The 21,762-nt window shown below is 43.9% G+C and overlaps 1 protein-coding gene across 1 annotated transcript in view; it reads right to left on the bottom strand.

Moving 5' to 3' along the window:
* Positions 1 to 21,762, bottom strand: part of FAM184B (family with sequence similarity 184 member B) — a 120,812-nt gene that overhangs the window by 75,321 nt on the left and 23,729 nt on the right. The gene's annotated exons all lie outside the window — the stretch shown is intronic.

The raw sequence follows: 21,762 nt of genomic DNA, 5'->3' as shown, positions 1-21,762 counted from the left end.
TGGGGGCGGGGGGCGGGCAGAGAAGGAGGGAGTCCAAGAGGGAGGGGATATAGGTATACATATAGCTGATTCACTTCACTGTACAGCAGAAACTAACACAACATTGTAAAGCAACTATGCCTCAATTAAAAACAAAAAGAGAATAAACAGAAAACCGAAAATAGTAAAGAAAAAAAAATCAATGTGACACACCACGTGAATAACATAAAGGACAAAACCCACAAGATTGTTTCAACAGACACAGGAAAACCATTTGACAAAATCCAATACCTCTTCATAACAAAAACACTGACCAAACTAGAAAGAGAAGGGAACTCCCTCAACCCAATAAAGGGCATCTATGAAAAACCCACAGCTAACATCGTACTACATGGTGAAAAACTGTTCTCCATAACTGCAGGGCTAGGTGCTGAATACACATTCAGAATCTCAGAGAATCCTCATGGCAGCCCTGCTAAATTGGTATTTTTCTCCCCATGCTAAGAGTAAAACATTGAGGTTCAGAGAAATTAAGCAACTTTTTCAAGGTCACAAGGGATAAGAAGATTTGAATAACCTGTGCTCACAGCATGGTACTGCACTGTATCTCACCGTCCCACTTGAACATTCATTCATTTACGCATTTACTGAATATCTCAGATGTACCATGTTCTGTGCTGAGCACTAGGAATATGTGCTGATCAATAAGGCAACTGAGGGCTTCCCTGGTGGCGCAGTGGTTGAGAGTCCGCCTGCCGAGGCAGGGGACACGGGTTCGTGCCCCGGTCCGGGAAGATCCCACATGCTGCGGAGTGGCTGGGCCCGTGAGCCATGGCCTCTGAGCCTGCGCGTCCGGAGCCTGTGCTCTGCAACGGGAGTGGCCGCAACAGTGAGAGGCCCGCGTACCGCAAAAATAAATAAATAAATAAATAAAATAAGGCAACTGACATTGCAACCTCAAAAATATTATAATTCGTCAGGAGAGTCTGACAAGAATATGGTCAGTTTCAACGCACTAAGTGCTATGAGGGGGATCAGCGCCACTTACTAGGGAAACACAGAGGCAGGGTCTAGTAGAAAAGACGACTTCCCAGAAAAAGGGAGCCTTGTCTCCTCATCCTTGGGGGTGACCCGTTTCCTTTTACATGTCATCTTTCATGTGGGTAAGAACAATATGACTTCTTTGTGTTGTATCATAGCACTTGGTATGAAGTTGAGCACACAACAGGTTTGTAATAAGTATCTATTACGGTACTGTTGCTGGTCATCAAAGATTCATGCTTTCTTTCCACAGAGTTGCTGCAGAGGAACAGCCACCAAGCAGAGACCACATTTCCTAGTCCCCTTGCATCTAGATGGGACCATATGACTAGTGATTGCCAATGGAATGTGGCCAGAGGTGGATGTGCGTCATCTCAGGGCCAACGCTGGGGTTAGGGTTAAGGGGAGGGTTAAGAAGGTGGCATGTCCTTTCCCGTCTCTTTTTCCAACTGCAAACTTATTGTGGAGTGAAAGATAGAAGGTGCCTGGGTCCTCAGTGACTGAGTAGAAGGCCACCTGCCCACCAGGAGCACTGGCCTTGATCTCTACACGAACAAGAAATAAACTATTGTGTTGAGCCTCTGAAGTCTTGACATTTATTTGTTACAACAGCTATGATCACCCTGGGAGAACTCACAGGACTCAGCATACAGTCATCCTCATGGCTATGATTAATTATAGAGAAAGGATACAAAGCAAAATCAGCAAGCGGAAAACGAGCTTGGCAGTGGTGGAGGTCAGCGGGGAGTCTGGAGGAAACAAGGTGAAAGCTTGCAAGAGTCCTCCACAAGTGGAGTCACACAGGACTTGCTTATTTTCCCCAGCAAGGGGGTGTGACAACACATGTGAAATACTGCCTACCAAAGGAGCTCATTGAAGACTTAGCAAGGTTTTTACTGGGGGCTAGTCGGGTAGACAACTTCTTCTCGGCATTACCAAAATTCCAGACTCCCAGAAGGAAAGTAAGTGCTCACATAAATCACATTGTTTGCACAAACAGTTAAGGCCTGCTGAGATATTCTTATTCGTGTGGGTGATGGGAACCCTCTGGGAATCCACGTTCCCAGATGCCAGCCAAGGGTCAATTTTGCAAGCAGACCATTCTAAGATAAGCAGTCTCAGGTGTGCTATATTAACTTTTCTGCAACCTGACACCCCAACTGATAAAAAAAGATTGACTTTTATTTTCAGTGGAGTCAAGCTGTGCCAGATCAAATCTTAACATAAATGGGGTTTTCTTACGGTGAAGAACAAAACATCCTTGTAAGGTTTATTCCATGAAATTTGGCATTGGTTATTCCGTTGAGGATAAAATAAATGAGTGATGGTGGTGGTGATCTTGAGAACTGCAGTTCCTACATTCACTATACCTGTACAACAGAAAACTTCATTGGAGATCCAGTATATTCTGATGCCACTAAAGCACTTACTGAAGAAAGAACCCAAGCATTGTACCCATTTGAGTGAGAACCATGTCGCCTGGATCAGGGTGTAAAGGACTTCAGCTTTTTCCAGCATTCACTCGTGAGTCTGTGTTGTCTGTGAAAATGCTCCCCATGGGCACATCCTTGAATTAACACAAGATCAGATTTCAGGCTGGAGGTAGCAGAGAGGGTCTCACACTGGGCTCAAGCCTCAAGGCACTTTGGCATGTACACTTTTATTCGTGGTGTCTTGCAATTAAAGTCCCCAAACAATCCCCACCAAAGACTTGCCCAAACTGTTCTCTTAGGCTGAGATCTGGTTACAGAACTTTAGGGTTTCTAGAGGTGCCAGACCCACCATCTCCTGACCCTCCTTAGAAGGTTACTCCAAGGGTATGTAGGCATAACCGGGAAAGTATGATACGTTATTATTCATATCATATTTTAGTCACCATCCTTTTTTATACACATATACATTCATATGCACCATGCTTTTTTTTTATTTCATAGATATCTTGGAGATTATGCCATTTCTGTATATAAAGAGATTCCTCATTTTTATTTTTGGCTGCTTCCTATGCCACATCATATGGATGTGCTATGAATTATTTCTCCATTACCTGCTGATAGACATTAAGTTGTTTCTCTGTGGAAGATCATCAATATGTTTACTTTGGTGTTATTAAATAAAATTTTCCTTACTCTTTTTTTCCATTCCTGTTGGTAATCTTGAGGTCCAATTTTTGCTTATGAATGCAACAAATGAAATTCCAGAGCTTGGTCTTAAAAAACTCATCTTCACAGTTAATATAGAATCTTAGGAAAGAGATGAAAGAGGTGTCTCCTCTCCCAGCCATAGGTGGGGAGAGATGCCATTTTGCATCATAAAACTGATATGAAGAATTTGTATTAGAATTCTTCAGTTCAAAAGCATCAAACTCATTTCCCTGAACAACATGGAGACGTGTGTGAATGTTCACAACTGTGCCCGTGGCAAGGGCACTCCTAGCACTACTCTGTTGGGTCATCTTGCCTATTCTCAAGTCAGCGTCACCTTTTTCCACTCTCTCCACTTCCTCATTCTCAAAACCTTGATCTCTGAGCTTGCCCTCCTTCTTCCCCTAGCCCAATAGTCTCTTTTTACCTTAACTTCTCTCCTTTAAAGCCACAACCAATCATGTCAACTACCTTCTTATTGACATCTTCAAATCACCTGCCCACCTCATCTTTAGCCTCACATCCTTCATATTATGAACACCAGATCAACCCACCCACCTCAGCTCTTGTCAAATAATACTAACTGGTACTTAAGATTTCCAACCTCATCTGTGCTCTCCACGCAGATACTATTTAATTGAGTTGTCGTAGGAATTCCCTATTCTTTTTTTCCACAAGGGCTAATTCAATTTTCTACCATGTTTCTCAGGGCTATGACCCTAAATGTTGGCCCACTGCTACTCTCCTAGCATAGTTATCTCCTGTTTTTTTGTTTTGTTTTGGTTTGGTTTTTTTTGCGGTATGCGGGCCTCTCACTGTTGTGGCCTCTCCCGTTGCGGAGCACAGGCCCCGGACATGCAGGCCCAGCGGCCATGGCTCACGGGCCCAGCCGCTCCGCGGCATGTGGGATCTTCCCAGACCGGGCCACGAACCTGTGTCCCCTGCATCGGCAGGTGGACTCTCAACCACTACGCCACCAGGGAAGCCCCTGTCCTGTTTTTTTTGAAGGAGTAATGATTAAGGGTTTGGACTCCAGAACCAGCCAAACTCAGCTGAAGTCCTAGCTTCACTGTCTCCTAGCTGGTGACCTGGGTCAGGTGATTCAACCCATCTGGAGCTCAGTTTCCTAACAGTAAAATCGGATTAACAATAGCACCAACCTCCTAAGGCTACATTGAGGGCTACATGAGATATTGCATAGAGACACCAGATACCGAATAACTACATAATGAATATTACCTTCTGTCCAGAGAAAAGGACTTGGACTTTTAACTGCAGGCTGGGAAAAAGCCAGAGCATTTGGTCATTCTTGGTATAGTATTGGGGGCAGAAGCAGACTGGTGTGGTTAAAGAGAGAATGGAGGGTGGGGAAGCAGAGATCAAGAACGTGTGCCATTCTTCCCCAAAACCACTGGTGAAGGGAATAGGGATAGAGTAGGCAGATGACTAGATGGGCAAACAGGATCACAGTAACGTGGAGGGCACTAGAGAAAGGCAGATAAGAAGATTTAGTAGAAAGGAAAAGAAACAGAAGAAATGGTATAACTCAAGATAAATGAGTTTTACTTGGAACAATTGGGGGAAAGCATAAGGAATTTCACCTCCTGTGTAAAGTGTCCTTTAGCTCCCTCCAGATAATAGAAACTTATCCCATTTATCTGTCCTCCAGTGCACTGTGAACCACTTGGTTGTTATGGCCCTTTCATATCATAGTATGGACATTTAGATGCTGGATGTCAAAGTAAAATGTGAGCTTCATAAGCATAGGGACCTCAGCTGATATATTCTTTAGTTCCCCAAGCACTTAGCACAATGGCTGGCCTGATCCAGACTCTCAGTGTGTTTCCTGTTAGACTGAAGGAGAACTTTGTAAGGGGTGGCAAGAGATTGAACGAATAGGATTCCAGAAGAGAGACTTGCAGGAGTAGAGGCCCTGAAGTGGGAGCACACACACATGAAACAGACAAGCATAACAAGTAAAAGACTAGGCTTTGGAGCCTACACTGCCTGCGTGCAGATCCTCTTTGCCATTGTATGGATGCCATACAACATATGGATCCAGGTGCTATCTGCTCTCTGTTTGACCTTGGGCATGCCATATAATCTCACTGGGCCTCAGTCTCCCCATTTGTACAATGGGGAGAATAAAGTTCCTGCTTTGTGAGGTTACTGAAGGATTAAATGAGACAGTGCTATATGGCATATCACATAATGCCTGGCTCACCGTAAGCACCTATGGGACCTGGCTGTTCCTATTATGGTTGTCCATAGGGCACTTTAAGCCTGATGGAGATTTCTGTGGCAATGGCACTCCTCTTAGGGAAGGCAGTATAGTAGAACTGGTGGAGTAGGGGTCCTCTGGAGTGAGAGAGACCTAGATTTAACTTCCTGGTAACAGAGATTGCTGGTGGACCCAATATCTGTTTCTCTCCTTTGTCCTTAGAAATAGAACCTTAACTTGTCTGTGGGCACACTGCCACATTCCTCAGCCTCCCTTCTAACTTGGAGCAGCTAAGTGACCAAGTTTTGCCTAGTTGGATATAAGCAGATGTGTCATTATTTCTTCCGAGATGAATCTTCTATTTTCGAGTGTTCATCTTGAACCATGAAGGGGATGCCACAGGCTAAGGTTGGCAGAACAATAAGATAAGAGGAGCCGGGGTCTCTGACACAGTGGAAGACCATGCCAGCCCTGCAGTGATTCCAACAGGATTGCACTGGGTTTTCTGTCATTCACAGACAAACTAGTTCTGTTTGATACATATACTTCTCAATTCTGATCTTTTAAAAATTGCTTAAGTTATTTCACTTCTTAAAGCCTCAGTTTCTTGCCTGTAAAAGAGAGATAACCCAGACCTGGTTTTTTTTGAGGATCAAATAGGATTACATCTTTTAGCTGTTGGCACATAGTAGGTACTTATTAAATGCTTTTTTCCTTCTCTTTTCTCACACTATGCCCTCAAAAAGGAACGTCCCTTGTTTTTTGGAGACACAATCTGCTCTACCTCCCCACCCTACCCCACCCTCAGAGTCTGAAATTGTTGAGCAGATTTTGAGCATACCCACCCTTCTCCTGGGCCTGATGACTCGCAGGTCACTTGGCAACCTTTCCCCTGCCACCTGCTTGATGTCTTTCAGTCACCACCTACTCAACTGAAACTTCAAAGTGACTGGCCCAAGCCTTATTTGTGAATCTTCTCCCTCAGGAGGAGGCCAACTTCAGAATCCATCAAGGGACATGAATAATTCAGGAGTCAAGAGAAATACTAAGCAAGTTGCAATGTCTTCCCAAGGGTTTTAGAAATTCACTGCTAATGGTGTGAGTTCAGAGAAAATTTCTGCAGCGGGCCTGTTAAGGTCTTAGAGGTTGAGTATTGTAGGTTTAACAGAGCTATAATGAATGGTTTCTGAGCATCAGATCGTAAGGAAAGTTTCCATCAAGTCTGGCAGCAGGAGTCAGAAGTGAAATGGAAAAGGAAAACAGGAAATAATATTTATTGAGTGCCCAGAGTATAACCTTCTCTGGGCCAGGTGATATACATATTATTTGTCAATAAATCTAACAATTTTACAAAGTGGACATTCTCATGCTTCTTCCTGCTTTACGTTGGGTGGGGTTAATTTAACATCTAGGAATGATAGAGCATGGTGCTTAAAAGGAGGCTTTGGATCCTGCTGGACCTGGGTTCACATTGTAGCTCCACCTCTCTCTAGCTTGAGGGAGTTATTGAACTTCTCTGATTCTGTCACCTCATCTGTAACATGGGGAGATCAATGCCTACCTCATAGATTTGTTTGGAGATTAAAATGACATACAGAACCTAAAACCCTTAGCAGCATTCCTAGCACAGAGTAAACACTCGAGAAATTCTGACTGCTATTATTTTTACTATTATTGCCGAAAGACATGATAAAAATAAATAATAAAATAAATAAAATAATGTTAAAAAGTGCAGATGCTGGGATTGCAACCCAAATCCTTTTGGATCCAAAAATTAAAAGAAATAGAACAATTAGCTTGTTTAGAAAAAACCTGGTGATATTCTTTCATTCAATATTTTTATAGCATCTACTACACGCTCGGCATGGTGCTAGGCACTAGAAAAACAGAACAAATAAGATCATTCTCTTGAGGGGCTTATAGGTTAGCAGAATGTGGTAGATTGTCCTGTTTTTCCTTTTTTTTTTTCTTTTTCCTTCCTTGCTATAGCCCTTCCAGTCTGTGGACAGCATTTACGTTTCTTTCCTTTTGGGCTTGCCTGTGACTTGCTTTGGCCAATGGAATGAGAGTGAACTTGTTACAAACAGAGGTTTTAAGTGTGTTTACGTGTTTTGGCTTGCTCTGCTTCTAGAAGAGTACATTTAGGGTAGACATGGGTTCCAAAATGAGAGACACGTGGAACAGGCTGGACCCCAACACAAAGGCTGGAGTTAGCTTGGCTCAGCCAAGCCCAGCAGAGAGCATCTGTACAGCAGCCAACCTAAGCAGGAGATAAAGCACTGCTCTTGTAGGCTGCTGAGATTTTTAGGGTTGTTTGTTAAAAAGCATTATCGCAAGAAAACCTGACTAACACATGAAAAGAGAGAGAGAGACAAGTAAGCCAATTAGTACATTTAGTGGTATTTGAGGTGCTTTGCTAGAAATCTTCTAGAGAAAGGCACAAGGGTCACAGGGAAGGATCACATTGCTCCAGTAATTCTCTCCCTTCCTTCCTGCGTCATCATTAATGGATCACTCCCATCAACATATAAGTGTATTATAATTTTTATCATTAACCAAAATCTTTCTTTTGATCCCACATCCCCCACTTTTCTGCATGTCTTTATAGCAAACTCCTCAAATACTTTGTTTATACCCATTGTCACTAATTCCTCACCTCCACTTCTCTCCTGGACCCTCTCCAGTCAGGCTTTCAACCTCACTAATCCACCAAAACAAGTCACTGTTTCACTAATGACCTCCAAGTTGCTAAAGCAACAGAAAATTCTCAATCTATCTGTTTAAATTTTCAGCAGCATTTGAAATAAGAAATCACTTCCTTCTCCTCGAAACTTTGTCTTCACTTGGCTTCCCTCCTACTGACCACTGACCACTCCTTCTCATCTGATTGGCTAGTTCTTCCTCATCTCTCATCCTTCAGATAGGAGGGCCTCAGAACTTGGGCCTCAGACTTTCACATCTCTACAAACACTTTCTTGGGATCTCATTCAATTTCACGATTTTATGTATGCTTTTTTTTTTTTTGCTAATGACTGTCAAATGTATGTGTCCAGGCTGGACCTGTCACCTGAATGTCAGATTCATGTCCTGTTGCTTACCAATATCTCCTCTATCTGACATGCACCTCAAATTTAATTCTGGGGATTTTTCCTTCAAAACCTGCTCTTCCCACATTATTTCCCATCTCGCTCCATAGCAACCCCCTTCTTCCAGCTGCTTACGTCAAATTTTGGAGTCTATCAATAAATACGTGAAAAGATGCTGAATATCACTAATTATTTGGGAAATGCAAATCAAAACTGCAATGAGAATCACTTTGTTGTACACCTGAAACTAACACAACATTGCTAATCAACTATACTCCAATATAAAATTTAAAATTTTTAAAAATTAAAAAAAACTGCAATGAGATATCACTTCATGCCCATTAGAATGATGATCATCAAAAAACAAAAAATAAGTGTTGATGAGGATGTGGAGAAATTGCAACCCTTGTGCACTGCTAGTGGGAATGTAAAATGGTTCAGCTGCTATGGAAAATGGTATGGTGGCTCCTCAAAAAATTAAACATAGAATTACCATGTGATCCAGCAATTCCATTTCTGGAATTTCAATTCCAATAATTGAAAGCGGGAACTTGAATAGATATTTGTACACCCATGGTCACAGCATTATTTACACTAGCCAAAAGGTAGAAACAACCCAAGTGTCCATTGATAGATAAATGGATAAACAAAATGTGGTATATACCCACAATGATATATTACTCAGCCTTAAAAAGAAAAAAATTCTGACACATGCTACAACATGGATGAACCTTGAAGATCTTAAGCTAAGTGAAATAAGCCAGTCACAAATGGACAAATGTGGTGTATGATCCCACTTGTATAAGGTACCTAGAGTAGCAAAATCCACAGAGATAAAAAGTAGAATGGTGGTTGCCAGGGGATGCGGGGAGGGTGTTCTGGGGAGTCAGTGTTTCATGAGTAGGGAGTTTTAGTTTGGAAAGATGAAAAAGTTCTAGAGACAGATGGTGGTGACAGTTGCACAACAGTGTGAATGTACTTAATGTCATTTAACTGTACACTTAAAAATGGTAAACTTTATGTCATTTATATTTTATCACATTAAAAAAAACAGTTAAAAAATGTTTAGAGCCGTCTATGCCTCAAATCTGTCTCTGACATACTAAATCCACTCCATCAGCCAATCCTGAATCTCGCCCCTTCTCACCATCCCATCCTGCCCTTAATCTGAGTCATGAACACCTCTCACTTGGACCATTACAATGGCCTCAACCCTTGTTTCTACACTGCCATCTAAAGTCTGTTAAAAGTCAGTCAAATCATGTCTCCCCACTGCTCAAAACCTTCTGATGACTAACCACGCAGAAAATGTCAGAGCCTACGGCAACCAGAAGGGGTTTACATGTTCTGGCTCCCCAGGCCCTTTCTGAGCTCACCTCATCTGCTTCTCTTTCTCACTCCCTCCACTCCAACCACACGGACGTCCTTGCCATGCCTCAATCATGCCAAGCACACTCACTGGCTCACTGCATCTCCGTGTATATTGTTGCCTCTTCTGGAGGACCATTCTCCTTTGGGTTTCTACTCATTTGCTACCTTATCAATGAGACCTGCGCTGATTACTCCCCAAATCATTGCTCTCCCCATAACTTTTCCTGCTTTATTTTTCTCCATGTCACCTTTATCTGACATATCATATATTTTACATGTTGTTTTTTTTTCAATTTTCTTATTGGTCTTCCTCTGTAGAGTATGAGTTATATGCAGGTAGGTTCTTTTGTCTGTTGCATCCACTACTAGATCCCAGAACAGTGCCTGATGTGTGCAAAGGACTCTGTAAATATTTGTTGAATGAATGAAAAATCTCTTTATCCAAGCAGAGAGGCATCAGAGTGCAGAGGAGACTTGAGTTGGGTATGAAAATATGAGCAAATGTCAGCCAGGTGAAGAGAAAGGGGAAGAAAATACAGGTAGGGGGAGTGTCAGGAGCAAGAAGTAGCACAAAGGCATGAAATAGGGGGGACTAGGAGGGGACATGCAAGGGGAGTCCTCCTGGCCAGAGCCTGGTGAGGGGCATTGGCAAGACAGGGAGGACAGCATGACCCAGCACTGGACAAGTGGGCAGGGGGCAGACACTCAAGGGTCCAGCATCCATGTTAAGGAGTTTAGACTTTATCCTGTTTACATAGCACATGGTGATCATGCAGACTCCCATACCTTGCCCTGAGATCCTGATGTGGTACAGCTGGGGCAGCGAGAGGCCAGGACCTACATTTTTAACACTTGGCTGCCCAGGGCTTCAGGCTCTAAAAGCATATGGGTGCATACTTCAAGGAACTGTGGCTTCTGTGCCATGCAGTAAGCTTGTCTTACAAGATTCTACCTCTCTGAAATTACAGGGAATAAAACTCTCCATAATGTTTAATTTTACATGTCAACTTGACTAGGCCACAAGGGGCCCAGATATCTGGTTAATATTATTCTGGGTGTGTCTGTGTTTCTGGATGAGATTAACATTTGAATCTGTCAACTGAGTAAGGCAGATTGCCCTCCCCAGTGTGGGTGGGCCTCATCCAATATCCAGTGGAGGTCTGGATAGAACAAATCCTGGGTCAGGGAGAATTCACTCTCTGACAGCTTGAGATGGGATGTCAGTCTTCTCTTGCCCTCAGATTAGGATTTACACCATTGGTTCTCCTGGTTCTCAGGCCTTTAGACTCAGACTGGAATTTGCACCACCAGCTCCCATGGGTCTCCAACTTGCAGATGGTAAATTGTGGGACCTTTCTGCTCCATAGTCACATGAGACACTTTCTCATAAGGAATCTCTTTCTACATATATATCCTATTGGCCCTGTCCCTCTGGAGAATCTTGACTAAGACATTCTCCATTTCATAAGTTTGGGGACCACTGCCCTGACTTCAGTGTGGAGTCCAAATGCGATGGGGCAGGGAGAAAACTGTGGGAGGCAGGGGGATGAGCTCAGGGTGAGCTGGAATCAGAGCAGGGGAAATGGGAAGGGGTGTGGGTTCAAGAGCGGCCAATTAGCAAGAGTGGCAGGGCAGTGACTCACTAGGTGTGGGGTAGGGGAGAGGGAAGAGTCCAGCGGATTCTCCAGCTGGCATGACTGGAGCAGGGCGGGGGGTGTCCATGCCACCCCACCTCAGAAGCATAGCATCCTGGGATGCCAGAACATGGACAGGTCAAGGTCACTGCTTGACTCATGTTCCTGCACATGAGGCAGCTCCAACTCTCCTGGCACCAAGTCAGAACAGAGGACTAGCTAAACCTTAAGAAGGAAGTCCTGAATTTGGGTACTGAAACTCCTGGGAAGAGCAGAGGTCTTGTGATTGCTGTTCCTTTCTTTATGGAAATGGGTTAAAATAGGTCCCAAACAAGGCTGGGCTCCTGCAAGCAAATGGGCTTGGAATGGAGGCCAAGACACTCATTTTTTTAAAGAAAATCTCATCATTACCCATCAGACAGCCATTGCTAGGCACCTAGCTGCACATGGCACTGAGCTGTGAGGCATAAGCTTCTGAGTAATTGAAGCTCAACTGTCTCCCAAACTTGTTTAGACTGAGACTTAGCTGAAAGGTAAGGGCAGTCTCTTCAGAAGGCTCTTACTGAGAGCCCCTCCTCTCACTAGCTGAGGCCAACACTCACAGATACAGGCCCGCCTGCCTTCCAGGGAGTATCACCCTCTACATAAGATGAGTGGATATATGTATATGTATAACAGATTCACTTTGCTGTACATCTGAAACTAACACAACATTGTAAATCAACTATACTCCAACAAAAATTTTTTTTAAAAGCTTTAAAAAAAACCAAAAAACAAAACAAAAACAAACAAAAAAAGATGAGGGACCATCTTTTGAAGCTCCAATGACTTGTTTACAGCTTCTTGGAACACAAAGACTAGGGATAGCTCCCTTGGTTAGCCAACCTGGTCAATACTTATGCATATGTGTTGCAATACTTCCTTTGTGAACAAAATCAATACAAAAAATTCTTTAAAAAATCAATACAAAGAAATCTTAATACCTCTCACAGGAAATACTTTAACAGAGAAGTACTCCAGGTAGGAGCATCAAAATCTATAACTACAGATACAAACAAAATCATTTGAACTTAATAGCAGAAATGAAGATCTTCAAGCTTACCTGCTTAGATTATGTATTATAAATTTAAATTCTGACAGTGGGCTTTCTGTGAATATCTATATGAACACACACATGAACACACATATCCATTTGTTCCATATAAATGATACCACACTGACAATAACGTGCTAACGTTATTTTTATACAGCACTTTACAGTTTACAAAGCAACTTTACGAGGCAAACCCCACAGCATGAAAGATAGATATATTGAATGCCCATTCTAAAGGAATTCTTATTTTCTCCACTGTTCTCTGTGTTTGGCAGGTTGGGGGGGAAATCTCTTTAAACATTTTCCAGTCCATTTATTGTACCTTCTGCATAATCCTCAGATAAACAGTATGTTTCAAGTGACATATTCTTTTTTTTTTTTTTTTTTTTTTGCGGTACGCGGTCCTCTCACTGTTGTGGCCTCTCCCATTGCGGAGCACAGGCTCCGGATGCACAGGCTCTGGACGCGCAGGCTCAGCGGCCATGGCTCATGAGCCCAGCCGCTCCGCGGCATGTGGGATCTTCCTGGACCGGGGCACGAACCCGAGTCCCCTGCATCAGCAGGCAGACTCTCAACCACTGCGCCACCAGGGAAGCCCAAGTGACATATTCTTGTCCAAACACCTTAACAAAACCCAAAGATCTGTTTATTATATGTGGGTAACTTTTGCAGATTGTCCTCCCAGCCATGGCTGAGTTTCTGTGCTCTGGCATCACGTGGCTTTGAGTACAGCAATAAGAAGTTTTACTCTCAATTTATGGGTGATGGGTACATGTTGCTCCCTTAAACTGCACACCAGAAACAGGAGGGCCACACCAGGTCAAGTTCATAGACCAGACCATCTTTTGTCTCTGACTTGAGCTACCGGGAGCATTTGTGGGAGAGCAGAGCCCTTGCCAGCCCACCATGTCAGGGACCTCACAACGTCAGGAGTAGATTACTTTAAGTTAAAATAAAAAGAATGTAAGAGTGAAGATGCAACATGTTACAATTTTGTTTTAAAATCATACACACACATCAACAAAGAAAAAGATCAAGAATGTATCAAAAACAGGACCAAGGTTATCTCTGGATGGTAATAATGAAAGGTACCAATTTTTCTTCTTTTTTAAACTTTTGTGCATTCCCAATTTTTCTATATGACTGTGCACTTCAATTATACTCAGAAAAAGATCTTTGTTTTTTGGGGTTTTTTAAGGATAGGAATATACCATCAAACTCTTTTGCATCAGTTAATCCACAAATATCTAAACCTGAGACACACGCCCTGGAAGGAGAAACATCTGACAAGGAAGAGGCAAGTGCTGAGGCCTCCCTCCTGGGGATCTGGCTTTGGTGGCACTGCCTCCTCCCGGCTGGCTGGTCTATTCTGCTCTAAGCAGCTCAGTTATGATAAATGTGTTGTCTTTTCCATTAAGGACCTTCTTTCCGTGGGGGAGGAGTTTAAGGTAGTCTTGTTGCTGCTGTGGGTGTAACGAGGTATGCAAGGTGCTGCCTGAAGCTTCGATAAGGGCGACAGGGAGCTGCAGGCCACAGGTCACGTTGGTTGCAGCCACTCTCTGCTTTCAGAAATAAGCTCTTGAACTCAACCTCGAATAAACTTCTCCTGGGAATGAACGTGCGACAACAGAAAGAGTATTTGGTTTTCATAGAGTTGAGGGCACGCCTGCTCTGTGTACTTCCTAAAAATTTCTGGAATCATTTCTTCCAAAGCACCTTCCTTGTGATTACTCTACTTTAGGGCCCCTTCATCCCTTGCCTCACTAGAGTGTTCCATTTACTGGGTCCAAGGTCATTGCTATGGTTGTTACTATTACCATCATAGAAGAGGTCCAGGGTGAGCAGCTTGTGCTTAGGTTGGGGATGAACTGGAAGATGTATATATCACTTCTCTCAGCACCCATAGGCCTACACTTAATCTCAGAGCCAAAAGGGAGTCAGGGAGATGCAGTCTCTGGCTGGGCTGCCATGTGCTTAGCTAGAATACAGATGGTTCTATTACTAACAGGAAAAAAGAGAGACAGGCTGTTTCCCCTGTGCCAGTACCTTAGAAAGTTACAATCTTGCCTTTTACCAAATCTATACCAGCTATGTTATATACAAATGAGGATGCCAAGGCTCAGAGATTTTAAGCAATTTTGCCAATATCCTTCATCCCGTTAGGGCAGAATGGAAACTAGAGCTTGTCCCCTGATTTTCAGTCCAATGTTCTTTTTCTCTAAATTGAGTCTTTGGTTTAAATTGAAAAGGTTACCATAGAATTTCTAAGCTGTGCCAGATAAATACAATGACCTTTAAAAATGATACCAGATTGTGACATTGCTCAAATGTTGAACAGAGATGCAAAAGGAGCCAGTAAAATGTCAAAAAGAAAGATGACTATATTTGTAGAATTTTTTTTTTTTTTTTTTTTTTTTTTGCGGTATGCGGGCCTCTCACTGTTGTGGCCTCCCCCGTTGCGGAGCACAGGCTCCGGACGCGCAGGCTCCGGACGCGCAGGCTCAGCGGCCATGGCTCACGGGCCCAGCCGCTCCGCGGCATATGGGATCCTCCCAGACCGGGGCACGAACCCGTATCCCCTGCATCGGCAGGCGGACTCTCAACCACTTGCGCCACCAGGGAGGCCCTATTTGTAGAATTTTAAGATTATAAGCAAGATACCACAAAGACCATCTTTTTCATTTCATAAATAAGGCAACTTTGGCTCCAGGAGTCTACTGATTTCTACACCGTCACACAGCTTGTGTGGAAGAGCCACAATGGGGCCTTTATCTCTTGATTTTCAGTGTTCCTTTCACTGAATCTCAAAGTCCCTCATGAGAGAGAAAATGGGTCTCAGAAGAGCCTGAAGTTGGAACCCATGAGACTCCCAGGAAGCCCCACTTCTCTCTCCTCAGGTGTTATCTACAGAATATGTTACTCTCTTATCTGACTCATATTCAGCTTCAATTCAACAACCTCCATTTACAGAAGCCCTTCCCTTCATCAATCACCGTGCTGGGATGGAGGGATGTGAAGATACAGAAGCCATGGTCCCTGCCCCAAGAAACTCACAATTTAGTAACAAATATGTAAAACAACCATGAAGTGATGCAAGATGACATGATGGCAGGATACAGAGTGGTGACTACTTATTTTCCCAGAAAACGTAATATCCCACCCACCATCTGTGAGAGACTCTCACCCCTGGCCAAAAGGACGAGTAGGTATCCTTGGCTGGCTATTGATAGAACCCCATCCTTCTGAACAAGTGACTGGCACAAGCAGGGCATGGGATCCAAGCCAGACCAAGCAGGACCCTTCCTAGGATTTTATTCAATTTAGGTAGGAGAGAATCTCTCTTGCCTGTCGTGTCTGAGGTTGGAAGGATGTTAATTCAGAGTGATCTATGGCCTTGTTCTCCATCACATGGAAAAAGCCAATTATTGGAAAAGAATGACTCTGCCACACAGACAAATGAAGAGATAGTGGGAGAAAGAGCTAAAGGTACCTGTCTAACAGCAACAAATATCAAGGTCCTTGTATCATAATCATCATCATCATCAACATCATTAGAATTAACACTTTTAGTGCTTACTTTATGCTGGGAACGGTGCCTGTGTAAAATGTGGGCACTTGATATCATCTCATTGAATAATGATAATAGTAATATGAATAAAGTTATAAAGTTATTATTATTCTCCTTTTACAGAAGAGTAAAAGAGGACAAGTAATTTGTCCCACAGCTAGTGGGAGAACTGGGCCATGAACCCAAATTTGTTTGACTCTAAAATCTTAGTTCTGGGACTTCCTTGGAGGTTCAGTGGTTAAGACTCCGTGCTTCCAATGCAGGGGGCACGGGTTCAATCCCTGGTAGGGGAACTAAGATCCCACAAGCCGTGCGGTGCAGCCAAAAAATAAAAAATAAAAATCTTAGTTCTTTCTATGGCAACATATAGCCCTGAGCTCGAAAGGCTCTGAATGAAGGCTGGTGGCCTGAATTTCCCTCTGGGGATAGCGTCTTCTCTGTGTGGATTCCTGATGGGCCTCTCCCCAATCTGATGCCCCTTCCTTGACCACCTTGGGTGGAGGTCCTCCCTGTAGGCAGAGAAATCTCAAGTCTTCTCCCTGAGCTGCCCCAGGGTGAACATCAGACTCTACTTCTACAGTCCCCACCTCTGTTCAGGGTAGAAGACCACCATTTCTGATACCTACACATTTCCACAGTGTTCATTATCCAACAGGTTGTCCTTATTGAGATCTTATTATGTGCCAGGCACCCTTCAAGGTTCTTGGGATGTATCAGGGGACATGATATACAGCGATCGCTGCCTTCATGCAGTTGAATTCTAGTGGCAGGGCAGGGTGAGAGGGGAGGTGGCAGAGAGATCGACATTAACAATAGATATAATAAATGAGTACATTATGGTGAGTTAGAAGTTTGTAAGTACAATGGAAAACGAAAAGGCTGACCAGGAAAAGGGGCATCAGGACTATGGGGAGAGAGGGTATCATTATTTGATACAGGACAGTTCAGGTTAGCCTCGTTGAGATGGTGGCATTTGGGTAAAGATGAGAAGGAGCTGGGAGGTTAGCCAGGCAGACTTCTGGGTGAAGGGTTCTAGGCCAAAGCAAGGGTCCTGAGGCCAGTAGGGGCTGCAGTGGAGTGAGCAAGGGGACAGTAATAGGAGTTAGGCTGGTGAGGTCATGGGGAGCCTGGGTTGTAGAGTCAAGGACTTTGGCTTTTACCCAGGGATGAGAGCCACTGGTGGGTTTGAGCAGGAGAGCAGCCGAGATCTGACTTAAAGGGGATCATTCTGGATGATGGGTTAAGAATAAAGTACAGGGGGACCAGGATAGAAGCAGGGAGACAATTAGGAGGCAATCATCTCAGCGAAAATAACGCAGGCATCTCAACACAGTGCGGCCCACAGTGAACTCATCTTCTTCCCCTCACTACCCACCTCCAACCTGCTTCTGGAGGCCATAATGCAGTCCCCTTAAGTCCCCTTAAGTTGGGAACCCAGGAGTCCTCTTTGGCCATTTTCTCTTCCTCCTAGGACATGAAGACTGCACAGCCTGACCGACAGGAAGTCCCCACGTCCATCCCTCCTCTCGCTCTCGTCCCACAGGCCCTCATCGTCCGAGCCTTGTCTCTGTGCTGCCCAGCTCCCTGCCCTGCAGGAGTCACTGCACTGAATATAGCTGCTCCCATCACTACCCAGTGGGGCTCCCCACGGCCCCTGGGTAAAATGAAGCTCCTTGGCATGACATTCGAGGCTCTGAACAATCCAGTGTCAAATCCTGCCACTGCCCCTGGAGAACTCAAGCTCCAGTGACACTGGGTTACACACTGCTTCCCGCACAAGCCACACACTTTCAAACCTTTCTGCTTTTGCTCACTCTTCTCCGTCTGTCTGGAATGCCTTTCCTGCCATTCTCTCCCTGGTGAAATCCTCCTCGACACGAAGTTCTAGATCCAATGTCACCCTGCCTTCCAAGAGCTTCTCCAGGGCCACCACGGGGAACTCATTCATTCAAGAAATATGTACTGAGTCCCAAGGCACTAAGCTGACACTGTGAATTATTCTCGCCTAATACTTCTCTTCTGGTATGAAGACATGGAAAGAGATGTAGATTTTAAAATTTGCATTCCTTTCTTTTCTTAAAGAGGCTAGGGTAAATTTATTACTTCCTTCTCTGTTCCCCCATAGGATCTATCCACACTCCTTTGGAGCCCCTGTGTACTCCTTAGCAGAGACCACTATTTGTGCTGGGAAAGGCAGTCTCATGCATGTAGTCTTTCAGCCCCTGCTGGGCCACATAAGAATGGGCCCCTGGAACCCTTCCTTACCTAGAGTTAAAGAATGCACACAGCCTGTGCCGGCCTTATCAGCTTGTATGAGAATATCTTTCCCTGTTTCAGGCTCAGTGTGTACCTTTGTTCTGCTGAAGCGTGTAGGTCGATGGCCCTGCAGCACGTGCCCAACTTTCAGTATTTCAGACCCCAGGAGGGAGGAAGAGGGGTCCTTCCGCTAGTGCACAGTCGCCCTATGTCAGCTGCCCAGGCATCTGCTAGCAGAGGGACCAGTGCACACCACTGGAACTGATTTTTCTTTCTCTTCTCTATGTGAGTAAAGCATTGATCCATTTAATGCTTGACGATGACATGCTTTCCTTGGCGACTCGAATGCCAAGATGCAGTGGGCAGAAGTGTTTGGACTTCTAATCCTGGTGGCCGGCACAGTGATGATCTTTGCTCTCCCTCCATGTAGTTGGGGTTCTCCCATGGCATTGATAACAAGCACATGATGTTCCGCTTGACGGTTTGTTGGTCCCAAGAATCTCAATTTTTAGCTGATATCCTGTTAATTTACTCTATTTTCCAGATCCTCTTGTAGTTTTTTGTGGCCACACGGCTAAGTGTTATTTAATGAAATGTTAGAAGGAGTATTATGTGGGCTTCCAGAAAGCCTCCTTCAAGGGGAGGGGATGCACCTATCTTCACCCCTCTCTTTCCAACAGTGTGGAAAGGAATTGTCATGGCTGGAGCTCTAGCAGTCATCTTGGACCATGAGGAGACATCAAGAATGAAGCTTTGCAGCTGGCAAGGCAGAGCAGAAAGATACAAAAGCCTGGCTCCCTACAGCATGAATCTTCCATCCCAACCTGTGATTGTGTACTTCTGGTCCTCTGTTATGTAAGGGAGTAATACACTTCTCATTTGTTTGGGTTTTTCTGTTATACGTAGCTGAACCTAATCCCAAGTAATTAAAAGCTCATTTATTTTGCTCACTTTTATATCTCCTGTACGTTGCATTGTATCTGGCACAAAGTCTGTGCTCATGAGAAATGTCTGATGAATCATAAACAAATGGGTTTGTATTAAATGGCCCACACCTCAAACACAATAAAAATGAATATTATGCATACATACATAAAATATATGTAGTTATTTATAGTTCAGGGAATATTTTGGGAGTTGCTAGGGATTTTTCACTTTTAAGATCCAGTTGAGCTGTTGTTCACACCCCTCACTTCTTGAAATAACACACATAATCTTGCTTTTGGAAGAGTTCTGAGGTCAGGCTGGCAATATTTCTTTTTTATCACAGCAGTCTTTACTGTCAGCTCCATATGCAAAGCAAGCTGCAAAACCATATGGTCCACTGTCCTGGACTTTTGTAGCTAAAGGGAATAAATGGCCAACTCACTATTTTTCTTAAAAATATACCCACCACCAATTTCTTTCTTTTTTTTAAATTGAAGTATAGTTGATTTACAATACTGTGTTAGTTTCAGGTGTACAGCAAAGTGACTTGGTTATACATATGTATATATCTGTATTCTTTTAAAATTCTATTCCATTATAGTTTATTATAAGACCCTGGTGGCACAGTGCTTGAGAGTCCGCTGTGCCGATGCAGGGGACATGGGTTCGTGCCCCGGTCCGGGAAGATCCCACATGCCGTGGAGCGGCTGGGCCCTTGAGCCATGGCCGCTGAGCCTGCACGTCTGTAGCCTGTGCTCCTCAACAGGAGAGGCTGCAACAGTGAGAGGCCCGTGTACCGCAAAAGAAAAAAAAAAAAAGAATACTTATCTTCCAAAGATAGACGCTTAAATATTTATGGATGAAATACTTCTGAGATTGCTTTAAAATAATACAGAAGTAGGGAGTAGATATGGGTCCAAATGAGGCAAAGTTAGCATATGTTAGTCATTTTTGAAACTGGGCAACCGGGAAACAGTACACTGAAATGTTGTATATATCAATACTTGAAATTTTCATGGCAAAATTTATATAAAATGACAATAAATGTCTTGTTGGGGAGCACATGATTGGTATTGCCAGAATCACATCAAGAAATCCAGCAGTAAGGAATTCTGAGAAATATAATTCTAAGCTTTCCAGTCTCTGCAGCACACGTCAGAATCAGGGTTGAAATACGTGTGAGTGAAATGTTCAATGTTGTCCACCCTCAAATCTATAACTCAAACCCTGACCTCTCTCCTAAAGGACCATCAAAAATATCCAACTATTTCCTTGACATCTGACTGGGATGTCTCACAGGACCTCCAAACTCAACACACAAAAACCAGAACTAATGATCTCTCTCCAACTAACCCTCCCCTGCTACTAACCAGCTGTGTGACCTCGGAGAAGCCCCTTAGCTTGCCTAATCTCTAGTGTGTGAACTGGGAGAATGACTAAATCATCTCCAGGTCATCGCTAGCTCCAGTGGTTAAGAATTCGCCTCTCAATGCAGGGGACACGGGTTTGAGCCCTGGTCCGGGAAGATCCCACATGCCGCGGAGCAACTGAGCCCTTGCACCACAACTACTGAGCCTAGAACCCGTGAGCCACGACTGCTGAAGCCTGCGCGTGCCTAGAGCCTGCGCTCCACAACAAGAGAAGCCACCGCAATGAGAAACCCGCGCACCACAACGAAGAGTAGCCCGTGTTGTCCACAACTAGAGAAAGCCCATGGGCAGCAACGAAGACCCAATGCAGCCAAAAATAAATAAATAAATAAAGTAAAAATAAAAAAATAATAAAAGAGGAAGGCCATGATATATATAAAAAAAGGGACTTAGCCTATATATTTTAAGAAGCAGCACTATCTCCTGATAATCTTAGTGTCAGTTTAGCCATTAGTGATCATTTATTCAGTATCGGCGACTGCAGTATATTTTACTGAAATTTCAAATAGCCCATAATTGGTTTCAGTATGGGCACATGCATCCTAGAACCAACCAGCCAGAAAGCTGCCTCTCTGTAGCCAAGGAGCTGTCTGTTGTGAAGATCATTTCGAAGGCTGGGTTTTTTTGGTTTTTTTGGTTTTTGTATCTGTTTCAGAAATGTGACAGGTGCAATTTTTTCCAAGGCAAGAGGAAGAGACAGCTTTGACCTCTAGTGCCTGTTGAAAGCATCTGCAGAGGGTGACTTGTCATTTTTATTGCATAAGTGAGGGTACTCCCACAGTGAAGCGAAAGGGGTGATAAATAAGATTCTCGGGGGCCGTTAAATGGCATTTAGTGGGAGGAGGCGACAGTTGTGCACAGCTCAGGGACCACAACGACACCCTCCTCCTTTCTGTGGCTCCTCACGCTGCCTGCTGGTGGCGCTGCTGGACTTCATTTTCCCTCCACTCAGATGGTTTACCTGATTTAACAGAGTAAAAAAGCCAAGTAAGCCTAATACAAAGGGGAATAAAAG

This window comes from Mesoplodon densirostris, chromosome 1 (genome assembly GCF_025265405.1).
Source record: "Mesoplodon densirostris isolate mMesDen1 chromosome 1, mMesDen1 primary haplotype, whole genome shotgun sequence".
Lineage (NCBI taxonomy): Eukaryota > Metazoa > Chordata > Mammalia > Artiodactyla > Ziphiidae > Mesoplodon > Mesoplodon densirostris.
The sequence above is the reverse complement of the archived record's forward strand: the minus strand, read 5'-3'. Positions and strand labels throughout refer to the sequence as shown.